Raw genomic sequence first — 8,774 nt, forward strand, 5'->3', positions numbered from 1 at the left:
TGATGCCTATGTACAAGGTTTTTCAGATTTATGGACTCGTTGGTGTGTTGCTCTTAAGGATGAGACCCCCCCTTATTCATTGAAGAAAAGTTTTTTTGTTGATGGTTTGTCACCTTGGTTGCGGTTCAAGGTTGAGTTGAAGAGGCCCGAGTCTTTTTAAGACGCGGTATGCATTACAAAGCACAAGGAATGGAAGTTTAAGCGTTTTGAGGAACATGGTATCAGTACAGGTATCCATGTGCAAGATGGATTTGGCATGGAAGATGAAGTTAAGCCTAGGCAGGTGAAAAGTAGCCTATCCTATGATGTTTCTCGTTTCTTCCCAAGGTCTATTGTGAAGCGTAAAGAGGTCTTGCAGGTTGACAGGTTTATGGAAGAGCCTAAAGAGGTGAGTAATGCTTTGGATACAGGATTGAAAAGACTTGAAGAGGATGCATTGGCTACTTGTGTACCTTGTGATTGTGGGTGTGAGTGTGAGGTTGAGGTTATTGATGATGAGCACGTATCTTTGGATACTAGTTCCTTGGAAATTAGGGAAGAGGGCAAGGTTGAGAGCCATTTTGTGGATTTGTTGGATATGGAGCCTGTTTTGAAGCCATATTTTGATGTATGTGCAGTGATTGAACTGATTTGTGAGCATGATTGTGGTTAATAGCAGGGATCTGTATTCTTGGAGACTGATGAACCCATGCTAGAAGCTATGGATAGTGGTTCTAGCCATGATTATGATGTGGATAAAGTTATGTGTGATGATGAGTATGCTTATGATGATGAGAAGGGGTTTGGTATATATGACCCCAATTTCAGCTATATGGATGCCTGTGCTAGGGATATGTGTGCTGCGGGGATACTTTTGTGCTTTGGATATCAACAACGTTACCTTCACACAATGCTTTTAGCTACTTGGGTGCATGATTTGCAGGTTGTTGCTATGGCTCTTGAAGCCAAGATTCCAGGTGATGAGTCACTTGAGTTGTCTCTATCGGTTGGGTTGAATGTGGTATGCAATATTTATGCTTTTGAAACTCTAGACAGGGTGGATGTGTTAGTTGGATATGCCTATGGTGCATTTTGGTTGATTGTTGACAAATGTAGGTGTGGTGTTATGATACTTCTTGTGAATCAGGCGATATGCCTTTGGCCTTTTGATCCAGGTGGAATGAGCATCTAATAGTGTTGTTGCTGTTGAGCATGACTGCTCTAGCAGGCTAGGAAATGGGCAAATTATGTCAGGATTTTTTTGGAGCAAGGGATTGCGCATATGTACATACACATGCATGGTGCATCGAATAAAGGATTGCCCATTTTCTAGAGCCAGGTGGTTACGTGAGCCATGAGGGTTAATATGCCCCCCTTCCTGATGTAGATTCTGTCCTCAGAAGCTATTGAGTTGAAGCTCGTTCATCGAGGTGGAAGAGCCTTTGAGATGAGTGTCCTTAGCCTTCTTCAGTCACTGCAAAATCAAACAACATTGGCATAGTAATTTCATTCTCATAAACAATTAGAAAGCATATGCAGTTTTAGGTAGACAAATTGATTGGTAACAGAATTTTAAACCATTTGTCAACAATAAACATTAAATTTCAATATAATCAAATGCATAAATAGATGTAAAGGGAAAGATTAAACAAGTCTGGGGTCGCTAATTTAACGGTTGAAAGGTACTAGAGATCGACTATTAATACCATGGGTAAGCTTCTCAATTTTCTCTGGTCAATTAAGTTGTTTAATCATAAGAGCCAAGTATTTCATGTTCGAGGGCTGACTAGAGGCTATACCTAGAAGACCTTGTAGTTAAGCTACGATAAAAGTAATTTCTCATGAAATCATCGCCTGACTGATTACCTTTTCTTTGACACCCCAAAGTCTTTTCACAGTGATTCAATTTTGATGTGTGTGCTTATTTTGTATGCCTTGGGTTTTTTGCTTTTCAAGGAAAAGTGCCCACACTAGGAACCTCTAGGGCTCTAGTACCATAGGCAATATATGTGAGTGAAGTACCAAATCAAGCTGAGATTTCTCTTCCAGCTTAAGATTTTACATTGTGGCACTTTGATTTTTTATTTTTTTGTTCGTTTTCAGCATTTTAATTTTGTAACTTTGGGGGGTCATATAACATTGTTACATCTCCCCAGGCTCATCACACTAGTAAACTCCCTTTATAATACTTAAGCTAAAGGTCAATAGGGTCAAGACCACTAGAAAGCCCTAGTACATTTCACAGAATGCTGCCTAAATCAGATTAAGAACCTACGTAATCGTTGATTATTAGGAAGGCATTCTCCATGGTATTAAGAGAAGATCTCTAACACCTAGCTTGGTCAAACTAGGTTAGTCGGACTGCTTGATTTTTAAATCTAGACAAGTGATTATGACAAAAAATTACATTGATTTAATGTTTGGTACTAAGAAAATGCGATGAATATTATGCTACCAATCACAATTAAAGTAGACAAACATGGATGCAAAAAAAAAAAGATAAGGGGCAATGCTAATGGACAAGAAACACCTGTTTGTGTTGATGGTCGTGCTTGATTTGAAGTGTGAACGAGAGAAAGATTCCATGAAGGTCCAAATCCTACCCACAGCAACACGTTCATGTACACACTAGGAAACATAAAGAATACCTCTAGGAGGCACATCAGTTGGAAGAAAGAACTTTCCTAATCACTCAACTCTAAAACAGAAACACTCCTATCGTACTAATCCTACGTACCCTCCATCACTTGAGTGATGAGAATCAAAGGTGTTTGATGACATAGGTTTCTGTTTCAGTGTACCGGATGCGAATGTGTAGGTCTTGGTCAATGTTTTGACTTTTATTGTACATACTCATTTGCTAATTTCTCTTGCTCCTTATTATTTTTGTTTTTTGTGAGTATAATACTTTATATATACATTCCCTAAGACTGGGATATTGAGAGGTTAGGGAGGAAGGTTGAGAGGGAAGCAAGTGAATGATGACTGTCAACAAACACTCCCCCCTTCCTTGGGTAGATCATACCGTTTGAAATGAGCTCGTCACCCTTTGAAACCAATCGTTCGAGTTGGTAATAGGTGAGGACTTTTGCCAATAGTTTTCTATTACCTTAGGTGCCTCGTCGAGTTACAAGGGTGGTAAGGTACTCTCCCAGGATCCAACTTGAAGTGGTTTATCAGGTGATTCTTGAATACTAGGAGGTGTGGATTCCTTTGTATCTTCATGGAGGTCCACTATTGTAGGTGGAGACTGTGGAGAAGTTTTTACCTCTATGGATGCATTATATGAGGAGCTAGAAGCTTCATGGGACTCCCCCCTTCGTGAGATAGGGGGAACAAATCGTTCTTTCTTCGGTACCCAAACTAGCTCTGGAGCGGGTGTGTAGCATTCTGTGATTTTTTTCTTTCCGTGATCGTTTTGTTTTGGAGCTACGGGATTGAGCGCACATGGGTCCGGTGACAAGTAAGAGCACACCTACGTTTTGGCACCCAGATTTGATCATTTCCTTGATAGTAGCCTTGGGCTTCCAATAGTCGTTTAGGAATCCACTACCACATTTTCTTACATTTTTTGGGGTGAGTGGGACGTTTCTTACAAGGCTTTTGTATTTTAGCACTAGATATGGTCGCTAAAGAAGATTTAGGGACCCACTTGTATGTTTTCTTTGCTATATTAAGATGAGTCTTGTCAGAAGCTATATTCATTGCTTGTAGAATATTTAAGGGTACATGCATTTCGTCCCCCTTAGGTGTTACCCAGGTCATCCCCCTATTTCCCCAAGTGTCTATGGTTGCTGCTAGGTGGACCCAATCCACAGTCTGACTCAATCATCCCAGGTAGGACATCCATATAAGAAGAATCTTCCCCAACGTCAGTGTCCGCTTTACACGTGTAACAATACTGCAATGGGTCCGAGTGAACTGTGGTGTCAGATCTGTGATCAATTATAAACCTGTTTCCTAAATGATATGCTCGACCAGTTCACAAGATCCACTCGAATGACAGAATCTTGGAACTGCAAGTAGACATGGTTCTTACACCAGTCATGCACCATTTTTGCTTCCCTCGTGAAAGAACGTCCTAAGATCATCTCTGATGCCATAGTGTGTTTGGATAAATCCATAACAATAAAGGTAATCCTTATTTTATGTCCAAAGACCTTGATCTTGAGATATTCTAGCATCCCACTAGGTTTAACAATAAACCCATTGGCCATCTTCACAACTATGGTTGTGGTCGCAAGGTGAGGTCTTCCCATAGTTTCCCAGCAATTTTTAGTCACAATGCTAACCCCAGCACCACCATCAAGGATTCCCTTCACAGTTAATCCCTTAGTAGTGATTGGTATGGTCACATTGGATTCATCACCCTCAAAGTATTGCCCTAACTTGTTAACAAACAAGGTTCTCATCTAGGTTGGGTTGTGGATCTAAGTGTTCCTCCTCTATTGGCATCTCCCCAGCTCCATCCATCTGGGCAAATTGTGGTAGCCAAAACTTTAGTTCTCCATTGAGGAAGGTTCGAAGAGCTGAGATTAGCTCAGGGTCTTTATATAGTTTGGACATGATGGTGGTTCTAACTTCTGAAGACATGAAATCCATCAATTTGGCAATGTTTAACGGCACCTTTTGGCCTTGAGTCCCTTGCCGTGGGGAAGATGGATCTTCATTTCTTCGATAGGATCAAGTAGTCCCTCTATAAACATTCTTTCCATCAAGAAGTGAGTACGCCCACTTTCCCATGACTTTAAGTCACTTTCTTCTTGGATGACACTAGGTATGGCTAAGGGTCTATGGTCTTGGTGAGGTTCTTGTTGCATAGGGAGCATGGTGTCTGTAATCTGGATCTTCCTAGGTGCTGGTTCTAGATCCCTTTGGGTATATTCTACCAAACTCCTTAATTGCTTGACTCCCTCGATCTCCTCTCTAGGGTTTGGATAAGCTCCTATATATCTTCTTCTTGGATCATGGCCATTGTGGTTCATGAAGATCTTCCTTGTTGGTTTCTATGTTAGTGGTCAGTTTGGTCTCCATGGTTTCACCTGAATCAGAATCTTCTTCAACGTCATTCATATATACGGGGTAGTCACCAGTCCCTATGTTGGTCTTTGAACTGGGGTCTGACTTCGCTGTTTTTTGCGATCTCTTTCTTAGTGTTTTCTTCCTTTTCTGAGATTGGGCAATTGATACCGTGTCTCTTTCCTCAAGAATATAATTTGGTTTTTGGAGCATCGATCGTGTGAGTACGTTTACTGGTACCACGGGTGTACTTGGTGATGGCTCCTCGGTAACTCCAATCAAGTTTAATGGCGTGATCTTTAGTGCATTTGGATTATTTGGACATTGGGAAATCAAATGATCTATGCCACATCGATTACACGTGAATATCAGCATTGTAGATGTGCTCGCTTGATTGGTTTGCATTAGTGTGGTGTTTTTTTGTAGCCTAATAGGACACTCGGCTACACGATGTGGACCTCCACACTCATAGCATTGAAGAGGTGGTCTCTTAGCAGTGTAATTGATATTTTGGCCTCTTGCCGCAAGAGCAGCTACTTGATATACAGGTTTGACTTGTCCCCAATAGTCCTCCATGTAGTATTGTGGAATTTCTTCAAGCACATCCATCCCATAGGCGATATTAGGATCTATATCTTCCTCACAGCCTTCCAAACAAGAAATAGATGACTCACAACCCACTTGATTCATAGAAGTGATTCTCGGATGTGGTGGTTGCGGTCCTAGCACTGGAGGTGGTAAAGGTGTTGTTTGAGCAACATTTTGGGCCCTAGGGACCATGTGTTGTGATGTGTGTTCAAGAGGTGGGGCCGGCATCAATGCAGGCACTCGAGGTGTGTCTATCCATGCTAAGGTTGGTCTATTGGCCATCGCACGCTTAAATACTATGCAATCCTTAGCTTGATGACCATACCTTCCACATGCATTGCAATTCCCATTGAATTTTACTCTAAAAGTAGGGCATTCACTGGTACTATGCGGTCCATAGCATACTGATCACCATTGTTGCTCCCTTCTTGGATACAAATGATTGTTTTTCGGAGCACGATTGTCTCTAAGACTCTCTTGAATAGCCTTGGTGAGATTTGCTAAAGTCATCTCAGATATCTTTGGCTCCTTAGCAATAGGCTTTAGGGTCATTGGCTGATGCCCTGATGCTTGTGAGCTAATAGATTTAGTCTCAACAGACACTCTTTCTCCTTGAATCATTAAATTATCCTCCAATTGGATCGCATTGGTGGTGACTGCTTCCCAAGTGGTGATACCTCTATTGACTAGGCCATTGTAGATATCCTCATGTCGTAATCCCCTAATGAATCTATCAAGCAATTGGTTATTGTTGAAGCGCTCATTTGGATTACAACGAGAATTTAAATGCTTCAAGCGACTTATAAAGTCTCTCATCGACTCTCCTTCCTCTCATTGGGCTTTCTGGAGCTGAGAGGCTACACCCCAAAGTACTCCCTCTCGTATGTATTCTTTTAACAACAGTCTCCTAAGAGTAGGGTAAATCGTTTTTTCTTCCACCCTTAGGGTTCTATACCAATCCCCAGCCTTTCCACTTAAGGTTAGGCTTAAAGCATTTCTCTTATGCAAGTCATTGTGTTCTCCTAGAGAATCGCATATTTGTTCAAACACTTCGATATGCTTTCTCACATCCCCGTCTCCACTAAATTTTTGTGTGAGCTTGGCTATTTGTATTGCCTTACTTCTAGGCTCTCTATCAGGCGTGTTACGCATATTCTCAGCAATAGATCGACCAATAGCTTGAGAAAATGTTGCCAAGTCACCTAAGTGAGCAGGCACCGTGGGTGGAGGTGCTCCAGAGTGTACATGTGGAGGTGCTCCAGAGGTGCTCCTAAGTGAGAAGGCACCGTGGGTGGAGGTGCTCCAGAGTCTACATGTGAAGTAGGTATTGGCATTGGGCTTGGCGCATAGGAAGCCCTTGGGTTCCACGTTGGGTACGATGTTGTGCCATGTGGTGGTCCATAGTTCATATGGATTGCCCTAGGCATAGCAGACGTCGGATGTGACATGCTAATGCTAGCCGGTATAGTCCCATGTAAATAAGAACTTGTGTATTGTGGTTGTGGAGGTAGTTGAAACAATGGGAGGGGTAGGGACTACATGAGTGTGATGACCCATAGGTGCATACGATTGGTACACACTTGTAGGTACTATTGCAGGCATTGAGCTACCATGTAGTGGTGGTTTACTAACAAATAAGGTCCATGGAGTGTTTCTCGGCATGCCCATCATTGGGGTAGGCATGGTAGCCGTAGTGTCACCAAGGCAAAGATAAGCTAGACTTGGAAAGGTGAAGCTATCACTCCTGGGGAGGTCACCTAATAAAAATGTAACCTATCACGTGAGTTCAACAGAAGGGTATTTAAAGTTCTTGAAACTTACAGAAATATATATATAGAGGGGTATTATTTTTTTAAAATTTGAAAAAAAATTACAGATTTAAAAAAAAACGGGTACATTATATTCTTAGCAGAATTCACAGATAAGGGGTTTTACAAACATGTCTTGAACGCACGTGATATGGTAGTTTTACACATAGTGAACCCCCCAAGCTATCACTTGTGGGCTCAGATTGCACTGAGACCCTTGGCGAAACAACATATGGAGGATCCATCGCTTTTACCAAGGGAGTCTCCATTTGCGATAAGGCCGGTTGTTTAGCCTTCCCTGTATCCAAGAATCTCATGAGACCCATTGAAGGCATGTCGATCCCCTTGTTCTGTCTCTCTAACTTGATAACCCTATGGATGACCTCACAAACTATTTGTTGTTGATCCTCCACACTAGTAGCACCCATTGTGGATTGTAGGACATCTAACCAACCCACCTGATAGGTGTGACTTGTGTATAGGTCGCTCAGAGTTTCCGTTTGTATTTCGTACTCCCATTTCTCATTTAAGAACGCTCCATTTAGGATTGAGGTGCTAGGGGTGTCCTTTGAGCTAGATGCAATGTTGCTTTCTAGGGGTTGGCCTTTAGCGGTTGCTAAACCAGGAGCACTTGATTGCTCTCTTAGCAAGGATATTGACATAGGAGCTTTTGCTTTTAACTCTCTTCGTTGCTCCGCCTTGCGTAAGCTCTCGACTTCATTTTCCCTCGCTGCAAGGATATATCGCTCAACCTCTTGCACTTCGGCAAGGCTTCTACCATCGGGTAATATGACCTTGGAGGGAAATAACTCTGAAGAGTCAGGAGGTGCAGTGAATGAAGTATTCACGTGCACATTCTCTAACGGTATAGGGTCTACGTTTGTCACGAATGGAGAATTTACTTCCCCACCCCCCTCATCTACATCATTAGCTCCATGTTCGGAGCAAGTGGCTCTACTAAAGGTTTCCTTCAGGCGGCTAATTAAGCATGCTCGGCCCGGACCGCGGGCCCATGTCATGCATGTCTTGACTTGAGCTATCAGGATTAGGCATTGGGAAACCCTCCATGATGTCGTAGTAAGAGGAAGAGTCACTAGCCGCTATGTTCGGGTCTTGGTTTGTACTACCTTGGGTCCACGCCGAGGGCCTGGAACCTAAAGTAGGTGGATATCGAGAACTCGCGTAAGTGGAAATTCTCTCTAGTTGCTCCGTCTCTAGCACACGACCAAAGCGCAGATGCATGTGCCTTTGGCACCCTACAACCTTCGGCGAATACCCTCGAAGGTTAATCGCTTACCTTTTTTAAGCGTCCGTTTTCACTCGTGTTTTTTACGTTTTTAATGTTTTTTAATGTTTGATCTTTTTTTATTGAAGTGTGTG

The sequence above is a fragment of the Adiantum capillus-veneris genome, chromosome 15 (genome assembly GCF_014529385.1).
Source record: "Adiantum capillus-veneris isolate H3 chromosome 15, ASM1452938v2, whole genome shotgun sequence".
Lineage (NCBI taxonomy): Eukaryota > Viridiplantae > Streptophyta > Polypodiopsida > Polypodiales > Pteridaceae > Adiantum > Adiantum capillus-veneris.